This window comes from Suncus etruscus, chromosome 3, assembly GCF_024139225.1.
Source record: "Suncus etruscus isolate mSunEtr1 chromosome 3, mSunEtr1.pri.cur, whole genome shotgun sequence".
Classification (NCBI taxonomy): Eukaryota; Metazoa; Chordata; class Mammalia; order Eulipotyphla; family Soricidae; genus Suncus; species Suncus etruscus.
In genome coordinates this window covers 134,162,843-134,185,038 of record NC_064850.1, presented here as the reverse complement: position 1 = coordinate 134,185,038, position 22,196 = coordinate 134,162,843, and the positions used below count along the sequence as shown (strand labels likewise).

The 22,196-nt window shown below is 36.7% G+C and overlaps 1 protein-coding gene and 1 pseudogene across 1 annotated transcript in view; both read right to left on the bottom strand.

Annotated features, from left to right (window-relative positions):
* PTPRM (protein tyrosine phosphatase receptor type M) overlaps nucleotides 1-22,196 on the bottom strand; it is an 829,551-nt gene that overhangs the window by 72,062 nt on the left and 735,293 nt on the right. The gene's annotated exons all lie outside the window — the stretch shown is intronic.
* LOC126003801 (E3 ubiquitin-protein ligase ARIH1-like) lies at nucleotides 7,875-9,004 on the bottom strand (annotated as a pseudogene).

Below are 22,196 nucleotides of genomic sequence, written 5' to 3'. Positions count from 1 at the left end.
GGCAATAAGAACTATGCAAATACTCATGGATTTCTCTCAATTATTAGTTTTATGAATTGTTCTTGGAGTACACTAAGTCTCTGGGACAGCATCTAGTGATCCTGATTGAACACCAAAAGGTATTATTAGATTTAATTAGGAGACATTTTTTCTCATGTCACACACTGCTTGAGCTCCACCTGAAGGCTTTCCCATATACCCTACATTTAAATGGTTTCTCTTGAGTATGAAGTCACTGATGGCATACAAGATAGGAACTGCAACTGAAGGCTCTTCCAGAGTCACTGCACTTCTACAATGTTCCCATTCTGTGAAGTGTCTGCCCGTGTTGGCGATGAGAACTAAGGCTGAAGTTTTCCCCACATGCATTCTTTACATTCCCTTTTAGTGTGGTATGAATTCTCTGATGTAGGCTAAATGTACCAATCATGCGTCTGAACCCTTTCCCAAACTCCTTGTAGTCACAGTGGTATGAATTCCCCCTGAAGAGTCTGCCACTTAAACCATGCTTAAGGGATCTCTTTCTTCTGGGTACACAAATTAATTTTTTGGGTTATTGTTGTTGTTGCTTTTCATTTGTTTGTTTTTTGCACTGTTTTGCTTTTATTTTGGGACCATGGTTATTGTTCAGTTGTTGTCTTTATTGCTGTGGTGCTTTTGTTTTTTTTTTTTTATTTGATTTTGGGGGGGGTTATTGTAGGGGTTTTTTTTTTTGGTATTATTGTTATGTTTTTCTTCCTTTTCCCTTTCTTCTCTTAAACTGATATTTATAGCCTCTATCTATAAGGACTCCTCCCATTTTTCGCTTGTTTGATTTTTGCCCCCTCCCTTTCTTTCTTTCTTTCCTTCAAACAGAACCACATAACTGGAACCATCTTGTTCTGCCTCATAAATTGAGGGGGAAATAATGCAGGGTACCAAGACCTAACAGAAATAAAAAATGATCAGACTTAAACACCAAATCCAAAGTGAACAACAATAGAATTGATACCCGATCTACAACAAGCTAGACACAGAGGAGACTACTTATACTAGCAGCCTGGGGGGGGCAAAGAAGGGTGATATGAGATACATGCTGAGAACAGGGATGGAAGGAGGACAATACTGGTGGTGGGAATGCCCTGATTCAATGTCACTTTGCACCTAAAGTATTATTTAGAAAAAAGAACATTTTTATAAATCAAATATGAGTGGTTAGGCAATCTATGAATTTCAAAATATCCTGGAAGTATTTTGATTTTTCAGTCCCTTTCTACCACAGTTTCCTTTTCAATCAAGAATCTGGCCTTTATCTTATTTATTCAATAAAAATTATAAAATATTTTTTAAAAAGTATAAAATATATAGTAGGTATTATTATTATTATTTATTTTCTGGTTTTGGGGTCACACCCAGCAGTGCTCAGGGGTTACTCCTGGCTCTATGCTCAGAAATTGCTCCTGGCAGGCTCAGGGGACGATATGGGATACCAGGATTCGAACCACCATCCCTCTGCATGCAAGGTAGATGCCCTACCTCCATGCTATCTCTCCGGCCCCATAGTAGGTATTATCAATATATTGTAGGTATCATGTCTTTATAAGGGACAATTCAATCAATAGTAATTTATTACTGAGAAATGAAAATAAATGATATTTAAATTTTAACTTTTACATTTTATTTAGACTCATTGTCTGGTATTTTAGATCAATATAGGTCCCTTCTTCAATTAGTTGTTATGATAACTCATTTTTTTTTTTTTTTTTGGTTTTTGGTTTTCGGTTTTTGGGCCACACGCAGTGGTGCTCAGGGGTTACTCTTGGCTATCTGCTCAGAAACAGCTCCTGTCAGGCACAGGGGAACCATATGGGACACCGGGATTCGAACTAACCACCTTAGTTCTGGATTGGCTGCTTGCAAGGCAAACGCCGCTGTATTATCTCTCCGGCCCTAAAATCTTTTTTTTTTTTTTTTTTTTTTTTTTTTTTTTTTGGTTTTTGGGCCACACCCGGCGGTGCTCAGGGGTTACTCCTGGCTATCTGCTCAGAAATAGCTCCTGGCAGGCACGGGGGACCATATGGGATGCTGGGATTCAAACCAACCACCTTAGGTCCTGGATCGGCTACTTGCAAGGCAAACGCCGCTGTGCTCTCCCTCCAGCCCCGATAACTCATTTTTCTATGTTTTGCTAATATTTTTTGCTTAATATGTTTTGCTAACAAAGTCTGTGGCTTTCTTTATCTTTACTAGGAAAATAAAATAAACTCAAGTATACTAAATACTTTCTTCCCTATCTTATCTAAAATTCTAAGACTTGTATAAAAATATATGAAAACAGTAGCACTGAGACCTAAAGCTTTTAGTTTTAAAAGCTTCCTTTTGTGCTTATTTATTTTTTGGCCACACCCAACAGCGTTCAGGGTTTACTTCTGTCTGCTCAGAGATCACTTCTGGTAGCTCCCAGGGGGCCATATATGGTACTATGGATCAAACTGGCTCCTTAACCTTTGACACAAGAAGCTTTCTTTTTTTCTTTTTTCTTCCTGTGTTCCCATAAAACTTTATTTGTAAAAACAGATTAGGGTTAGATTTGACTCACCTACCATACATAGTTTATCAATCTCTGATCTAAAAGAAAATTGTGTTATTTTTATTAGAAAACAATCCTGCAATTCTTCGTGCAAGTGATCTGAACTCCCCCAAGATGCTTCATATGCACATACAGCTCTATTCTCACCTCTATGAGAGGAATTCAATTATGATATTATATGTTAATCATCTCTAAGCAGTGATAGACAAAAGTAGCATGTTAAAGCAGAGAATTTGGGAAATAGATCTGGACTGAACTCTGATTCTGCCCATAAGATACTGTGAGTTTGTACACAAATACTTTTCATTTTCTTAAACAAAAACTGAATCTGAACTGAATCTGAAACTGAACAAAAATTAGTTTGAATTAAATGTTTCAAAATAACAATCCACAAGATCACCAGGGAAGCTTTAATTATTTTATTTCTGACATGTAAACCCATACACAGTTCTACCTATTTAGATACATTTCTGTGTTAAAATTTTAAATGAAAATTTAAAATATATAAGCAGGATAAGGTAATTAGGTTGGGCTTTGTTACCCAAAAATCTTACTTATGTTTATATATAAAACACAGACATTAAAAACTCAAAATTGTAAGTTTCTTTAAGGTGGTATAAATATTCTGAACATTTATAAAAATTCAGAAAAATTAAAATAAAGATTTTCTGCATGTAAATTAAGTATAGAATAAAATTAATCTGAATGTGGCACTAAATGATTTGTTTCATATACTTGCAGTTGTATTATTGAAAACAATCTTCTTAGCACCACTTTTGGTTTTCTCTGTGAGAAAAGTGTTGCTTTGAGTGTGAGAGTTGGGGTCAGTTGAAGACACTGAAATCCTGGTTAGAATCAACAACCTGGTATCTCTCTTTAAAAAGAAGTTTCTAGGGAATGAATTTCATTATGCAACTTTCCGGTATTTATTGCTGAAATCTATATCTAAATTATTCTAATTTTACTCCTATAAGTTCAATTTAATCCTTTCTCATCAGATCTGATGCCCTTCATCTCATTCATTCACCATCCAAACCTCATCTTTTTAATAATCATTAATTGGTCTTATAGTATAAAAGGTTTTTTAAGGTTTTATTGAGTTCATTCCTCTGGTTCCTTTTATATGACAGAAATCATAGTGATTGTCATTCTCTGATTATTTCACTCTTTTAATAAATGAACGTAATTATATGCTGTTATCACTTTAAAAAATAATCCTGAGATCATTGAATACCCAATCAACTATTGACTGCAATTCTCTTCCAAAGCTGACACAAAATTCCTAGAGGATACTGCATTTTATGTTCTCTACTTTTTGAAGGTAATCTTAGAAGTGGTCTTGAGAAATTACTTTCAAGTCTAATGAAGTATATTTCATGATTAGCTACTGTTAGTCTTCTGGTTTCTTATGGCCAGTTGTACCTAGTACCAAGTGCAGAGGGAGGCCATGAGCATAGATCTTCCTTTACTTTCCCTTCTATTTCCCCCTTAATAACTCTGTTGTTATGCTATTTCTCAGAAAGACATTTAATTTTTTAATTTTTATAATTTTAAACAATTCTTTATTTAAGCACCATGATTACAAACATATTCATAATTGAGTTTCAGCCATAAAATGCACATCCACTTCACCAGTGCAACTTTCCCACCGCCAATGTCCCCCATTTTCCTCGTTTCCCATCCCTTGCCTGCCTTTGAGACAGGCACTGTATTTCTCTCTATATATTTGTCATGGGAATTGTTAGTATAGTTATTTCTACAACTGCACTTAACACTCTGTGGTTTAAAACACGGGCTGGTCCTTCTAACCCTCATCTCTGTTGTCTCTGGGTATTATTACTATACTGTCTTTTTTTCTTAAATCCCACCGATGAGTGAAACTATTTTGTTTTCATCTCTCTCCAACTATTTCACTCAAAATAAAAGTCTCTATGTTCATCCATGTATAAGCAAATTTTGTGACTTAATTTTTTTTTCTAACAGTTATGTAGAATTCCATTGGTTACATGTACCACACAGTTTCTTTAGCCACTCATCTGTTGTCAGGTATCTGGGCTATTTCCAGATTTTGGCTATTGTAAAAAGCACTGCTATGAACATAGATGTGAACAGGACATTATTATATTGTGTTTTTGTTGTCTTACGGTATATTCCCAGGAGTGATATTGCTGGATTATATGGGAGCTCAATGTCCAGTTTTTTAAGGAATATCCATGTTGTTTTCCAGAAGGCTAGACTAGACATTCCTACCAACAGTAAATGAGAGTTCCTTTCTCTCTATATCCATGCCAGCAGTGGTTGTTCTTGTTCTCAGTGATGTGTACCAGTCTCTGTGGCATGAGATACTATCTCATTGTTGTTTTGAGTTGCATCTACCTGATAATTAGTTGACATGAAGCATTTTGTCATGTGCCTTTTGCCCATCTGTATTCTTCTTTGAGGAAATGCCTGTTAATTTCTTTTTACCATTTTTTTGATGGGATTAAATGCTTTTTTCTTGTTAAGTTCTGTCAGTACTTTGTATATCTTAGATATTGACCCCTTATATGATGGGTATTGGGTGAATAGTTTCTCCTATTCTGTGGGTGAACTTATTACTTGGTCGCTGTTTCATTTGAAGTACAGAAGTTTATCAGTTTGATGTAGTCCCATTTGTTTATATCTGCTTCCACTTATTTGGACTGTGATATTTTCTCATTGAAGATGCCTTGAGTCTCAATGTCATGGAGAGTTTTGCCTACATTTTCTTCATTATACCTTATAGCTTTAGGTCTGATATCAAGGTCTTTAATCCATTTTGATTTGACCTTTGTGCAAGGTGTTAGAGGTCTGAGTTCACTTTTTTCCCTGTGGCTGACCAGTTGTTCAAGCCCCACTGTTAAAGAGGCTTTCTTTGCTCCCTTTTGCATTTCTTGCCCCTTTGTCTAAGATTAATTGATTGTATGTCTGGAGGTCATTATCTGAATACTCAAGTTTATTCTACTGATCTGTAGGTCTGTCTTTATTCCAATACCATGCTGTTTATTGCTTTGTAGCACAATTTTAATTTGGGAAAAGTGATGCCTCCCATCTTTTTCCCCCTAAGATTTGCTTTAGCTATTTTTGGGCGTTGATTGTTCCAAATGGATTTCAAGTGTGTTTGATCCACTTCTTTGAAGAATGTCATGGGTATTCTTAGGGGGATTGTATTAAATCTGTATAATAATTTGAGAAATATTGCCATTTTAATTATGTTAACTCCCCCTCCATCTGAACAGGGTATGCATCTCAATTTCCTTGTGTCCTCTTTATTTCTTAAAGCAATGGTTCATAGATTTTTGATACACTTTTTTGAAGAAGTCCTTCACTTACTTAGTTTAGCTGACAACAAAGTATTTGAATTTTTGTGGTTCTTTGTAAATGGGATTTTTAATGTCTATTTCTTCTCTATTATTATTATTTCTGTATAAGAAGGCCATTGATATTTGTGTTAAGTTTGTAGCATGACACTTTTTTCTAGGAGCTTTTTAGTAGAATCTTTAGGATTTTCTAAGTATATTATCATATCATCTGCAAAGAGTGAGAGTTTGACTTCTTTCTTTCCTATCTGGATGCCCTTGATATATTTTTCTTGCCTAAATGCTACAGCAAGTACTTCCAGTACTTTGTTGAATAGGAGTGGTAAGAGGGGGCAGCCTTGCCTTGTTCCAGATCTTAGGGGAAAGCTTTCAGTTTCTCTCCACTGAGTATATTTGCCAGGGGCTTGTGGTAAATAGCTTTGACTATCTTGGGAAACATTCCTTCCATTCTCATCTTGTTGAGAGTTTTTTTTAATCATGAATGGATGTTGTCAAATTCTTTCTCTGCATCTGTTGATATGATTATGTGGTTTTTAATTTTAGTTTTGTTGATGTGATATATATATTGATTGACTTGCATATGTTGAACCATCCTTGCATCTCTGAATGATTCCTATGTGGTCAATGTGTATGACTTTCTTGATGAGGCATTGGATCCTATTTGCTTCTAGGGTTTTGTTGAGGATCTCTGCATCTGTGTTCATCAGGGATATTGGTATTTGGTTCTTTTTGTGTGAAATCTCTGCTGATTTTGGTATAATTGTGATTATCAGCGTGATGTTAGACTCATAAAAACTATTTGGGAGTGTCTCTGTTTCTTCAATTTCCTGGATGAGTTTGAAAAGTATAGGCAGTATGTCCTTTTGAAAGGTTTTAAAAAATTGTTAGTCAGTCCATTTGGGACTGGACTTTTGAATATTTTGGGAAGGCTTTTGCTTATCATTTTAAATTTCTCAGTAGTGATTGGTCTATTCAAATATTCTAGACCATCTTGTTCAACCTTGGAAAGTTATAGAAGTCCAAAAATTTATCCATTTCTTCTATGTTCTCATGTTTTGTGGCATAGAGTTTCTCGAAGTAATCTCTGAGTACCCTTTCAATTTCTGGATTACATGTTGTAATCTCCCCCTCTTCAGTTCTAATTCAGCTTATTAAGTTTTTCTCTCTTTTATTTGTGAGTTTTGCTCTTATCCCAACCCTCAACCCTGGAAAGATAAAGCAAATTGAAAGAAAATACACAGCAAATAGACATAATCTTGAAGATTTTTAAAGAATAAATATTTCTTTTGTAATTAAACATTATGCAAACACGTGCCACACTTGCTTTGTCCGTGCATATGCACTATATACAACTTTGAAAAATACTGTGTTGTCTTCTTGTTTAAAAGTCATATAGAAAGAACTTTTGTTTGTTTAATCCCTTTACTGTCTACCCTGCTTCATACCCCAAGCATTTTCTTTACAAGGAACTAATCATTCACTCATGACAGTGGGGTATGAGAGAAAGAGCATCAGTCTGTGTGGGGTGGGGCGGATTTGTATGTGCAGGGAAGGAAAGAAAAGAGATTCTTGACTAAAGTACAACGAAATGGCTAGTTTGGACATAAAAAGCAGCGTCAAGGAGCCGTTTTAAATTTTAACTATAATGCACTCAGGAAAAAGAAAAAGAAAAAGAAAAAAAGAAGTCAGCTCTGAGAACGAAGCTGCATTACAAGCTGGAGGGGTTTAAGTGTGTCCATCACACTTCTGTTGGCGGCCCAGAATACTGTTGTACAATGGTTTATCTACCTTTTCTAAGTTACGATATAATTTACTTTCTGTTAACAAAACAATTCTGGTACTACATATCAGTGACGTCACAATAGGCTTAGGGCCTCTGTTCGTGTTAGTTTTGTTTTCTTTGCTTTAATTGCATGAGCACTGTAGATGGTAAATATTTCAGAGTTCATTTTATGCAGGGGCTATTCTTAGTCCTCAATGCACTCCCACAGATCTTTTTCATAGCCTCCATGCACATGCTGTAACAAAACCCTTCGACTCTCACAGTTTCTGTACTTATCTTGTATTTTCTGTTTAATATCCTGCAGATAATCTTGTGAAATATCTCGTTCAAGGTAGCCCAAAAGCAACTCTGTGGTGTTCTCTAAATCTGCTTGGTTATTCTCAAAGATAATGCACTGGCTATTATTTTTGAGGTCGAAAGCGAAGACATAAGTGTACATGAGTGTGGTAAGGAACACTGGCTTTCTTCAGAAACTGCACCTCAATCCAGGATACGTTGTGCTGTTGCATAGCCTCTATTTTCTGTTCCACCTGAGCATATAGTTTGGCTTAAAGCATAGATTCTACATGTGGTTCTTATAGTGATCACAGTAGAACAGGAATCTCTGCAGGGCTGCCCTAGCCCACTCTTGTACATCTGTTGCTGCCTTTGCATCATCCTCATTATAGTGATTACAATTGCATCAGATAGGTCCATGTGGTTTCCAAGGGCCAAGACACACCCAGCAAAACTGTGCTTTACAGTTCTGGTTACAACAGACCATGAGATTACAACCGCCATCCTTCTCAATTGTGACATGGCATTGGGGACATTCCTTTGGCATTCCAATTGGCAGCAAGCCAATTGGCGGTTTCACTGTCACCATCACACTTTCTGATCTACTTCTTCAACCACTTAACAGGACCATGCCAATTTTCTCCACAGTTAAAGCAAAATTGAAGACCACATTTGCATTGAACAGGCTTAGCATCTGGATATTGGACTTTAACAACGTGATGACAATCTGGGGCAGGATACCACTTTAACAGTCAATTGCACTCTACAAAGCTATTTGTTCTTAAATGTTGACACTTTAACTTAACTTTTGAATCCATGATCAGGCACATAACTGTGTTGTCATCCACTAGGATATTACAACTATGAGCAGGACATGAAATAGTCTGTCCCAAGACTTTCTTCATAATTTTGGTAGTTAAATATTTGCTCCAGCACTGCATACAAAACTTATGTCCATATTCAAGGCCAGTGAAATACGAGTTAGGGTAGTTCAAGTAAGTAGCAGCTCTGACAAGGCATATCCTGTGCTGATGACCTTGTATTTTAAATATCCTTTTTCCATCTTGTACACTCTACAGTACAGTACTGTAGTTTTTGGTACTTTAATGTACCTACTTTACTAACTTTATGTTCTGTAATACATTGCAGTACTGTGTGTAAATTATACAACCTATGAAAATTAAAACAAGTGGAAGTTTTCAGTTTGATCTTTCTCGTTATTTTACTTATTCAGAATACCGTATTGTCAAGTGCTATGCATATACTGTAGTACTGTATACAGTACATGCAGTTCCTCACTTAACGACCAATTTCCTTAACGACTAAGCCATTGAAACAGAACTTAGTTGTTAAGCGAGGAGTATCTGTAGTCCCACTATCAGAGAGAAAACAGTGCTGCTATTATTCTTGTTACAGAAAGCAGAGTAATAAAGGCAGACAGATCAGATTTGAGTGACAGGGATAAAGATAAGGCCTCCAAAGAGAAACACATAGAAAAAAAAGAAAGGGCTTTTAGACAGTGTGTGGCAACAATCTGCTCTATGATCCAGAGTAGGGCCCTACTATCAGAGAGACATTGGTCCCCTGCCCCAAGGGAATGAATGTATGGCAGTCTTGCATAAAGAGCTGAAAGAGATGCACAGAAAAGTGTGTGTAGCTGCAGAAGGCAGGAACATGACAGATGTTCACATCACAAGAACCTCCTGCTGTCTAAGACAGAGCATTCATCAGGCTTGTCTCTAAAGAGAAGCTCATCAACTTATTCTGATACTTGTTCCTGCTGTAAAGAGGGGAACAGAGGAAAGGCAATCAAGGAGAGAAAAAAGCAGACTGACAGCCTTCAGAATAGAGGGGTTTGGTGGCCCCAAGGATCTGGCTGCCTTCTGTCAAAACATAAAGTAAAGGGGAAAACTAATATTCAGATGCTTCAGAGGCCACCACCAGAGAAATAAGAGCTTTCATTAACTTCTATCTTCTTTAATTAAGCTTTTCTCACGACACAAGTGGGATCTACTCCTATTTAAGAAAAAGGAGAATAAGCCCAATCAATGAATAAAATAGAACTAAGTTAGCTCTCTAAAAAGAGCTCATTGTGGACAATCTCAAATTTCCAATGAGAGTGTAAGAGTTTCATTGCAAGAAGTTTCCTGAAGCATCCTGTAATGTGAGAAAGGAAGAAACTAAACTAACTTCAGAGATCAGAAATGTCCTATTGTTTGTCTTGACAAACTTATCCCAAACAATGTTCATGTTTGACAAAGGAATTCGACTCTGAGAGTAAAGAATGAATCTAACTTTGCATTATTAGGTCTTGCCTTTTCTCCAGCCTTATGAGACTGAGGATATATAGAGAGAAATAGCCTAAAGTAGTCCCCAAATCTGGTGTTGTAGCAGAATCATTAACAGTAACAGGTAGCTTATTTAATACCTACATTGTGTTCAGGTCCCTGGTGCATTTCAATTTGTACTGAATTGGGCACTTGGTAAGTGCACAGAAATATCAAGGAAAATTTGAATGAATTAGGTTTAAAATGGATTGTTTGTGGGGCCGAAGCAGTGGTGCTAGAGGTAAGGCATCTGCCTTGCAAGCGCTAGCCTAGGACAGACCGCAGTTCGATCTCCTTGTGTCCCATTAGGTTCCCTCAAGCCAGGAGTAACCCCTGAGCATCAACAGGTGTGGCTCAAAAACCAAACAAAAAAACGACAACAAAAAAATAAAATGAATTGTTTGGTTTTGCAAGAATTTATCGGTAATGGAGGCCCAGTAAAATACATCAGAAAGTACATGATTATTTTGACACCATTATTTCCTTTCAAAAATCTGAACCTAGAATTTATATATTAAAAATTTAATATATTATATATAATAAATACATATTTGTTTATCTATAATCTATTTAATTTTAATATATTAAAATTATATGTTAAAAGTAATATATTTTTCTTTTTTATTAATATCTTTATTGAAACACCTTGATTACAAATATGATCGTAGTTGGGTTTCCGTCATGTAAAGAACACTCCCCCTTCACCAGTGCAAGTATTAAACAAAGACCTATTAAGGACCAGAGATACATAATATTTCTCCTAAGTTGAACAATACATTTATTCTGTTAAAATTATGCATATTAGTCTATATGGTTCACAGACACATTCATGTGCATGGCTCACATGGATATTTATGGTTAAAGTTACTAAAACTTGTGCTTTAAGTTTTGGCTATAAAACAACTAGAATTGGACTAATAGACTTAAAATTCATACCATTTCAAAAAGATTAAAAAATTTTATAACTTAAAATAAGGAAAAATCTCTAAATTGTTCTCTGAGATTTAAAAAAATCTAGAATTGGATGCCTATATACTACAGGACTAATTCCAGTCCTCTTACTTAATCAATGATTCTGCCATGCAATTTATAACAACATGGGCCGATACTGCCTAACATCATTGAGTTTCATCTTTTTTTTTTTTTTTTTGGTTTTTGGGTCACACCCGGCGGTGCTCAGGGGTTATTCCTGGCTCCATGCTCAGAAATTGCTCCTGGCAGGCACGGGGGACCATATGGGACGCCGGGATTTGAACTGATGACCTTCTGCATGAAAGGCAAACGCCTTACCTCCATGCTATCTCTCCGGCCCCAAGTTTCATCTTTTAATGTGAAACCTATCTTGAAATTTTCTCAATGCTAATGAGCAATTTTATTGAGAACACAGGGATAAGAGATGCCTATGGTCTGATCTCCTAATTGCCAGAATTTCTTGATATGATGAGGCAAAAGCAATTGTTTCAAAGGAGTCTAGTTAGTATTTTGTTAATTTCTGATGTTAGTTTTTTTCTAAAAAATTTATGGCTATAGAGTAAAATACAGGTGGAACTTGCTTAGAGAACCTGGGTTGGTATTTGGAATACCCTGACCTTATGAGTGGGCCACTGCCTCTGGATAAATTATATTTCCTCAAAGCCTCCCTAATTAAACTTGGAAACCACAGATTCCTTTACTGGGCATTCATTTTAAGTCAAATAGGATATAAAAATGAATTATATATATTTTTGCAAAGACACAGTAAATATTGGGGAAGTTAGAACAGGAATTCCCTAGGCCTAAAAGATACAGGGTTTCTCTGCCCTTGAAGCATACTGCCATGGGAACAACTACAGGCTCCATACATGCTCATTTTCACACCCCAAGGCCTTTTTATGGTGCCAGGCAATTTTCCGCCATTATGATTGATGACATCATGCCTCTGTAGCTAGAAATCTTGTTATTTGCATAGGTCAAAGGACAAAGGCTAGAAGAGAGTTTTCCTTTATGGTTCTAAGAGTTCTGTTCCATCACTGTTGTTGTAATAAGTTTTTTGTAATTGGTGGTCTTGGTTTTTGCTCAGATCCTAGGACAAAGCCTAGGATAGAGTCTTTCAGTATGGTTCCAGAGGTTCTGCTCAGTCGCAGTTGTAAAAGTCAGACCTCTGGAGTTAGAGGTCTTGGATTTTGTATGAATCCTAGGCTGAGGTCTAAGCTAGGAACTTTCTCATTGGTCCCTCAGTAGGTTCTGCCCAGTTCATGTTTGTCAAAGTCAATCTTTGTATTTAGTGATTTTAGTTTTTGCATAGAGCAAAGAATGACATGTCTACTGATTGCATCAAGAAGAAGAAACACAAACCTTTTTATGTAATTGCTGGTTTGGTTTTTTTTGAGGGGGGCTGTTTTTTTTATAGTGTTTTGTGTTTTTTTATTGTTGTTGTTTGTATGTTTGTCTCCTTGTAGTTGATATTTTTGGTTTTGGGTTTGTTCTTTTTCTGTTCTTTTTGTACTTTTGTTGTTACTGCCTATTATTTTTTGTTTTTGTTTTTGTTTTTGCTCTTGTTTTGTTTTGTTTTGTTACCTTGTTTTTTTCCCCTTCTTCTAAATCAGGGGTCCTCAAACTTTTTAAACAGTTTTTTGAACAGGGGGCCAGTTCACTGTCCCTCAGACCATTGGAGGGTCTGACTATAGTAAAAACAAAAATTGTGAACGAATTCTTATGCACACTGCATATATCTTATTTTGCAATGAAGAAACAAAACAGATACAAATACAATATGTGGCCTGCGGGCCATAGTTTGAGGACCACTGTTCTAAATGGATAATTATAACACTTAGACGGACTCCTCCTAGTTTTTTCTTTTGTTTTGTTTTTGTTTTTGTACTTGTTTTTTCTTCTCTTGTCCCTTATCTTTTCTTATATTTCAACAGAACCACATTACTAAAATCATATTGTTCACCCTCATAATTGGAGGGGGAATAATGGATGGTACTAAGACCAGACAGTTGTATGAACATTTAATGGAAATAAAAAATGATTAGACTTGAACACCAAACCCAAAGTCAATGACAACAGAATTGATACTCAATCTACAACAAGCTGTACAAGTGGGGAACAGTTACACTAGCATTATGGGGGGGCATTATGAAGGAGATATGGGATGCATGCTGGGAACAGAGTTGGAGGGAGGACAACACTGGTGGTGGGAATGTCCCTCATTCATCATCACTATGTGCCTTAAATATTATTGTGAAATATTTGTAATTCACTTTGACCACAATAAAAGTTTATTAAAAATGAATTATATTACAACCCACTGACAATGTGGGAACAACTTTTCTGGGAAGCACAATGTCAGCTCAGGAAGAATTTATACTTGGAGTATAAGTCATATTGTTTGGAGGAATAAAAACAAAAGTTGTTTACTAAAAATTTATCTTTACATTAAATTTTTTTCTTTCAGTCATACTGAAAAATAATTTTCAGTGCTCATCTCCAACTGGAGGTCAGAATGCAGGAGACAAAAGCTTTTCTTATAAAAAAGGTAGAACTTGCATTGACACTCTGACAAGCGTGCTGCAAGAATGACTTGCTGGCAACATTAAGTGTCTCATTCTAAGGACTATTATTTATTGCCTCAGAGGTGTGAAAGAAAATTTTGAGCTGAAAAAAAATAGAAGCCATACTTATCTCTTTGAAATCCTTATTAAATTATTCATAACACATGGAGTATGTGAAAGAAATCTATAAAAAGAGAAACAGATTAACAGTAAGCAGAAGGAATTCACCAGAACAAAGCTGGAAGTATTATATGGTAGTTAAAGTTCTGGAGCTAGTTCTGCTCTGAACCTGTACTCCTCACATTTCTTTTATTCTCCCATCAAGGTTGGTTCCTATTTCAAAGCTTCTTAGGGAAATTTTTTGCAGCTACACTTTTCCAAAGTATCAACAAATGATTGCATTTTGGATGAATAAAATGTATTACAATAAGAGTCATTTTTGAGGAAAGATATACAAGAAATATAAGTGTATTTGGGGGGGGGGGAAAGATATACAAGCAGGGTCAGTACAAAAGTAAGCAAAATAAATCTAACAAAATCAGGTGATTCCAAAAGTGACGCTTTAATGTACTAGCATGCCTAAAGAGTGTTCCTAAGATTCAGCTGAACTACTCAGTAGTAGCTGAAACTCAGTAGTCATAGAAGGAAATTCTGATTTCCAAATTCATCCAGATAAATAGCTGCTTTTTCAGGCCACACTATGAGTTACACTATCTGCATGACTAGAATATTCTACTGCCCCCAGGTCCAGATGGATTCACTAATGAATTCTATCAAACTTTCCAAGAGGAACTACTGCCAATCTTGGCAAGACTCTTTCATGAAATTGAACAAACAGAAACACTTCCAAATAGCTTTTATGAAGCCAACATCACCTTGATACCTAAACCAGACAGAGACGCTACCAAAAAAGAAAATTACAGACCAATATCACTGATGAATGCAGATGCAAAGATCCTCAACAAAATCCTGGCAAATAGGATTCAATGCCTCATTAAGAAGATCATCCACTACGATCAAGTAGGTTTCATCCCAGGAATGCAAGGCTGGTTTAACATCCGTAAATCTATCAACATAATACACAACATCAATAACAAGAAAAATAAAAACCACATGATCATATCAATAGATGCAGAGAAAGCATTTGATAAGGTCCAACACCCATTTTTGATCAAAACTCTCAGCAAGATGGGAATGGAGGGAACCTTTCTCAATATAGTGAAGGCCATCTACCACAAGCCAGTGGCAAATATTATCCTCAATGGAGAAAAACTGAAAGCCTTCCCTCTAAATTCTGGCACAAGACAAGGCTGTCCTCTCTCACCACTCCTATTCAACATAGCACTGGAAGTACTTGCTATAGCGATTAGGCAAGAAAAGGATATCAAGGGAATCCAGATAGGAAAGGAAGAAGTCAAGCTCTCACTGTTTGCAGATGACATGATACTCTACTTAGAAAACCCTAAAGACTCTATCAAAAAGCTTCTAGAAACAATAGACTCATATAGCAAGGTGGCAGGCTACAAAATTAACACACAAAAATCAATGGCCTTTCTATACACCAACAGTAATAAAGAAGAAATGGACATTAAGAAAACAACCCCATTCACAATAGTACCACACAAACTCAAATATCTTGGAATCAACTTGACTAAATATGTGAAGGACCTATACAAAGAAAACTATAAAACTCTGCTCCAAGAAATAAGAGAGGACACACGGAAATGGAAACACATACCCTGCTCATGGATTGGCAGGATTAACATCATCAAAATGTCAATACTCCCCAAGGCATTATACAGATTTAATGCCATCCCTCTAAAGATACCCATGACATTCTTCAAAGAAGTGGATCAGACACTTTTGAAATTCATTTGGAACAATAAACACCCTCGAATAGCTAAAGCAATCATTGGGAAAAAGAATATGGGAGGAATTACTTTTCCCAACTTTAAACTGTACTACAAAGCAACAGTTATCAAAACAGCATGGTATTGGAATTAGGATAGGTCCTCAGATCAGTGGAATAGGCTTGAATACTCAGAAAATGTTCCCCAGACGTACAACCATCTAATTTTTGATAAAGGAGCAGGAAATCCTAAATGGAGCAGGGAAAGCCTCTTCAACAAGTGGTGTTGGCACAATTGGATAGCCACTTGCAAAAAATTAAACTTAGACCCCCAGCTAACATCATGTACAAAGGTAAAATCCAAATGGATTAAAGACCTCGATATCAGCCCCAAAACCATAAGATATATAGAACAGCACATAGGCAAAACACTACAGGACATTACAGGCATCTTCAAGGAGGAAACTGCACTCTCCAAGCAAGTGAAAGCAGAGATTAACAGATGGGAATATATTAAGCTGAGAAGCTTCTGCACCTCAAAGGAAATAGTGCCCAGGATACAAGAGCCACCCACTGAGTGGGAGAAACTATTCACCCAATACCCATCAGATAAGGGGCTAATCTCCAAAATATACAAGGCACTGACAGAACTTTACAAGAAAAAAACATCTAACCCCATCAAAAAATGGGGAGAAGAAATGAACAGACACTTTGACAAAGAAGAAATACGCATGGCCAAAAGACACATGAAAAAATGTTCCACATCACTAATCATCAGGGAGATGCAAATCAAAACAACGATGAGATACCACCTCACACCCCAGAGAATGGCACACATCACAAAGAATGAGAATAAACAGTGTTGGCGGGGATGTGGAGAGAAAGGAACTCTTATCCACTGCTGGTGGGAATGCTGTCTAGTTCAACCTTTATGGAAAGCGATATGGAGATTCCTCCAAAAACTGGAAATCGAGCTCCCATACGATCCAGCTATACCACTCCTAGGAATATACCCTAGGAACACAAAAATACAATACAAAAACCCCTTCCTTACACCTATATTCATTGCAGCTCTATTTACCATAGCAAGACTCTGGAAACAACCAAGATGCCCTTCAACAGATGAATGGCTAAAGAAACTGTGGTACATATACACAATGGAATATTATGCAGCTGTCAGGAGAGATGAAGTCATGAAATTTTCCTATACATGGATGTACATGGAATCTATTATGCTGAGTGAAATAAGTCAGAGAGAGAGAGAAAAACGCAGAATGGTCTCACTCATCTATGGGTTTTAAGAAAAATGAAAGACACCCTTGTAATAATAATTTTCAGACACAAAAGAGAAAAGAGCTGGAAGTTCCAGCTCACCTCAGGAAGCTCACCACAAAGAGTGATGAGTTTAGTTAGAGAAATAACTACATTTTGAACTGTCCTAATATTGAGAATGTATGAGGGAAATGTAGAGCCTGTTTAGGGTACAGGCGGGGTTGGGTGGGGAGGAGGGTGATTTGGGACTTGGGTGATGGGAATGTTGCACTGGTGATGGGTGGTGTTCCTTTTATGAATGAAACCCAAACACAATCATGTATGTAATCAAGGTGTTTAAATAAAAAAAAAATTAAAAAAAAAAAAAAAAAAAAGAATTCAGTTCCCGGGGGCTGGAGAGATAGCATGGAGGTAAGGCGGTTGCCTTTAAAAAAAAAAAAAAAAAAAAGATTTGGAATAAAATAAGCAAGAGTTTAAATACTGTACAATATGATTTCTGGGTATATGTTATCTGGATTTTACAGAAAAAGTATAACCAAGCTATAGTGATAGAAAACTTGATGATTGCATTTTGCACGGGATCAGGCAGATTAATTGTAAATGGACTATAAAGAAACTTTTTATAATGATAATGTTTTATGTTTTTATTGAAGTGATTCTTACATATACATTTGTCAAAGGTCAGATGTCTATCCTCTTTAAGTTGTGTACATTCAATTACAAATAAAACTGATTCAATAAGGAAAAAAAAAAAAAAAAAGAATATTCTACTGCCTAATGGGTATCTGGAACAAGGTAATTCATCCACTTACTCATCCCTGTAATCTGATTTAGTGTCTGCTCCATGCCTGCCTGTCAGGCAAGTGTGTCAATGAATAAAATCTGTGGCCCTTTAGATATCAGGCATGAAGCAACACAGAAAATCAGTCAGGCTGAGGGCAGTTCTGTGTGAGGGTCAGTGATATTAATCAATAACAATTTAATCAATTGTTATTGTTATTGTTATTGTTAATTAATCAGTGATATTAATCAATAACAATCTGATATCTGATTTTCTCTATTAGGTTCCCATTCTGAAACATAACAGTGCATCTAAATTCTTAGAGTACAAACCATATTCTAATTACATTTCTAGATTGTTCAAATTCACACCTTTTCCTCTTCTTGAGTATTGGTGCCTTGACACCCAGTTTATTTCTTGTTCACTCCTGTGCTAATTCAACAGATCTGCCTACTTGTGATCTTGTCTTGCCCAAGAGTCTCCTAGGTTGCCATTACCATTAGCTCTGTGCAGCATCCACTGCAGCTCTGGACTAGTAGGTCCCTAACAGGCATATGGATTTTTTAAGAGAACAGGGACACTTCAACTACTCAGTGCCATAGAGCAGGACATCTAAGATTAGTTTTGTTGAGAGGTATTTTCAGATATGACTAGATCCTAGAAAATTTGCTTGAGAAGACTCATAACTCTGAAGGAAGGAATGAAAGCTAACTCTTTGTGTGTGTGTGTGTGTGTGTGTGTGTGTGTGTGTGTGTGTGTGTGTGTGTGTGTGTGTGTGTGTGTGTGTGAGAGACACCCAGCAGCATTCAAGGGCTACTCCTGGCTTGGGGGACCATATGGGATGCTGGGATTCCAACTACCATCCTTCTGCATGCAAGGCAAAGTTTGCCCTACCACTGTGCTATCTCTCCATCCCCAAAATCTAATTCATTTTATAAATGAAATAATGTGATTTGAGGGGTGAATTTCTTAAAGCTCATGTAAGGAGTGACAGAAAGGAGCACAAACTCTGAGCCTCTTTTCAGGAATGACGATCAGGCAGTTTCATGTGTCACTTACTAGACATAGGAGAGGCACCTAGGCACTCTCTCTCTCTCTGCACTGTAGACACCCAGCTATACCGAGTTCTATTTTCAACTCTGCTTCTCCCCATGGGTCTCAATTATTTTTTTATCAAATGAGACGAATTAACATTTAAAGCATCACAGATTAAAAGTATCTTAAATTAGTTACACATAGTGCAAAGTGGTTACATTTAGTACCTATATTACAAAGTAGTACATACAAAATAATCCAGTAGATTGAACCTTTTATTGAGTAAATGATTAAATCAAAATCCCAAATTTTAGGGAAAAGTAGTCTATGAACACAAATTTGAAGGAAGAACACATACTTAGCTCCCTTTCATTAAAAAGAAGAAGAAACAAAGTTTAAGATCAAAGTTGTGGGGCTGGCTAACAGTACAGTGGGTAGGCAGCTCTCTTGCACACAGCTGACCCAGGTTCAATCCCCATTGATGTTCCCTTGAACACATCAATCTCAGATGTTTCCTTGAGCACCTCTAGGTTTGATTCCTGAAAGCAGAACCAGGAGTAATACCTGAGCATCACTGGGTATGGCCCCCGATAAATAATCAAATAAAATCACAGCTTTTGTGATGTTGTGACAGAGTTTCATTCATTTGATTTCTAGGTTTGTTTTCTGTATTACACCTGACTGTGCTCAGAAACTTCCTTTACTTCTGGTGGGCCTCAGGAGACCATAAGTGGAGCCAAAGATCAAAATAAAGTTAGCCATATCCAAAACAAATGTAAAATCATTTCTGACGCTATAATAAATTTAATATTAAGAAACATTTTTACTGTATGCATCTTGGATTATAGGATAGAATAAAGATCAACTCCCCCAGAGTGATTATTCTTGTCTAAATGATTAATTTTCTATCACAGATAAAAATTTTTGTGTATGGTTCTTTCCTCTCTATTATCTTTGTTTTTGGTTTTATCTTCAATGATAATTCCACACTAATTAATCTTCTTAGAGCATGGTAAGCACAAACACCACATGACTTAAAAACATCCGTCTCTTTGTGCTCATTACCTCTCTGAATTTCATTAAGTAATGCCCCTTATTCAAAGCCTTTTAACATGTGTCCTCACTTTAACTGTTCTTTGTTCTTAGCCCTTCAAATCAAGTTTTTTTTTAACTTGGAGTATAATGCTTTTTCAGGGTTTTCATAAATTTAACAATTTTTTATATAAATGGTGTGTACATAAACGTGTTTTTTTCTGAGACATTATCTATTTCAAGGAATGATAAATATGATCCCAGATGTCACAAAGTGAAGACTCTTGCCATCTCAGTTTGGTTTCCCTACTGCCTTTTGCTAGCTGCAGGTAGAGGGCAAGCATCTTCCCATATTGGCAGAGTCCTTTCATTCTCTGACAATTCTCTCTACCAGTCTTCTTTCCAGGATGGTAGAATACCTGCATGCCCTGCCTAACCCTTGAAAACCCACCCCATCCCTTTCTCCTATGGAATACCAGCAACCATGCACTGCCACACAATTCTGTCTCCAGAATTTGTGATGTACCGCTCTCTCTTATGGAACCATAGGCAAACCCTTTGGTAGGATTCTTTAACATTTCTTCCCCTCCCTCCCCTCTTTAACATTTCTTTCTGTGTGTTCCCAGTCCACAGATTAACTCAGAAAGGAAGAATGGACAACTAGATGCTGGGCAAGCTCTATCGCAGACATTAAGTGCTTCCCTTCATAACTACCTAACATTATCTTTCTAGTTTCTTTGAAGCAGATATTCTGATGTTTGTTTGCAAAATAAAACTAAAATATAATTAAAGTTTCCCCTTATTTGCAAACTGTGGCCAGCAGGTATGTCTCTGAGTCATTCTGGAGAAAAGGACCTGTAAGTGCAGCTTCTTCTGGATCAGGGCTCGTACAGTCTTTGCAGTTATATCCTTTGATTGAATTTATAGCTCGTCTGGTCAATCTGACCTACCCAAAGACTTAACTGCCCCTTGCCATAAACCCTGTCTTTGAAATTTCAACTCTGCTCTGATTTTGAGGATGGGCTTCTAGCAGTAGACAGGACTTCCTCTCCTTTAAACCTATGTGTTTAAATCTTTAAAACCAACTCATAACTCTTGAATGTTACAATTATATTCAGAGCTGCCAGGCAGATGTGTTGAAGTGAATATGTGTTGAAGTGAGTATACCTAAATATTAGACACCATGGAAAATAATTAAATGGAGATAAAAAGGGAAAGCACTCAAAAAAAACATAGATAAGGCTTGAATATGGTCCCTTCAGTTTGCAGAAAAATAATCGAAGTGAACTGCAGAAAAAGCAATAAATTAAAGGAGAGATTGAATATATTTATAACATCCTCTGCATTGAAGGAACTTGGTAAAAATCTGTACATTTCAAACACTTGGTAATAAGACTGGTTGCCAGTATATTGAGCTGATCACATAGCTTCACGGAATCTTGCTGTAAATAGATTGTAAGAAATTTGTCAATGCAAAAAAGAAAAGATGTGGGACCAGGGAGACAGCTCAAAAGGTCAAAACACGTGATCTGCACACTGAATTTCATTCCTGGTATCACCTGGTCAATCCTATGAGTACCACTGAGAATGATTCCTGAACAACATGCCAGTAGCCCTGAGAACTGCTGGCTATGGTCTTCCAATAAGAGCAAAATAAAGATGCAAAAAACAGCAAGGAGATATTTTTAAATTACATTTCTCAGTGAGGGCTCACTCACTGTTGAATTCTAAGGCATTTGTATTTTTTTTTTTTTTTTTTGGTTTTTGGGCCACACCCGGTAACGCTCAGGGGTTACTCCTGGATATGTGCTCAGAAGTTGCTCCTGGCTTGGGGACCATATGGGACACCGGGGGATCGAACCGCGGTCCGTCCAAGGATAGCGCAGGTAAGGCAGGCACCTTAACTTTAGCGCCACCGCCCGGCCCCTGTATTTTTTAATAAAGGTTATCATGGACATATTCTACTTGCCTCTACCAACCACTGCAGCTGCACAGAACTATTAACGAAAATATGACGTCATCAGTTAATTATGATTAAAGCCTATATTAGAAAAAATTTAAATTTCTTAATCTGAATATTATAGTTTGAAAGTATTTGTCTCAGTTTGATATGTACTGTTTTAAGTGGCTATTAGATTAAAAATACTCGTGCCTTTATCTTCCTAATGCACTAGTAACAGGGATATAAATTGTCAGCCATGCTCTGGAGTGTCAGCTGTATTGAGCCTTTCTTTCTTAGCACACCTTGGTCTCTGCTACAAAATTGGCCATTTCTTAGTTGTCTACATATATGATTAATTAACTATTAATAAATTAAATATTGTATCATTCAAACTAACCTCAGGGTAGATCACATTACTGGAAGCAATGATAACATAATAAAATGGAGGGTATTTAT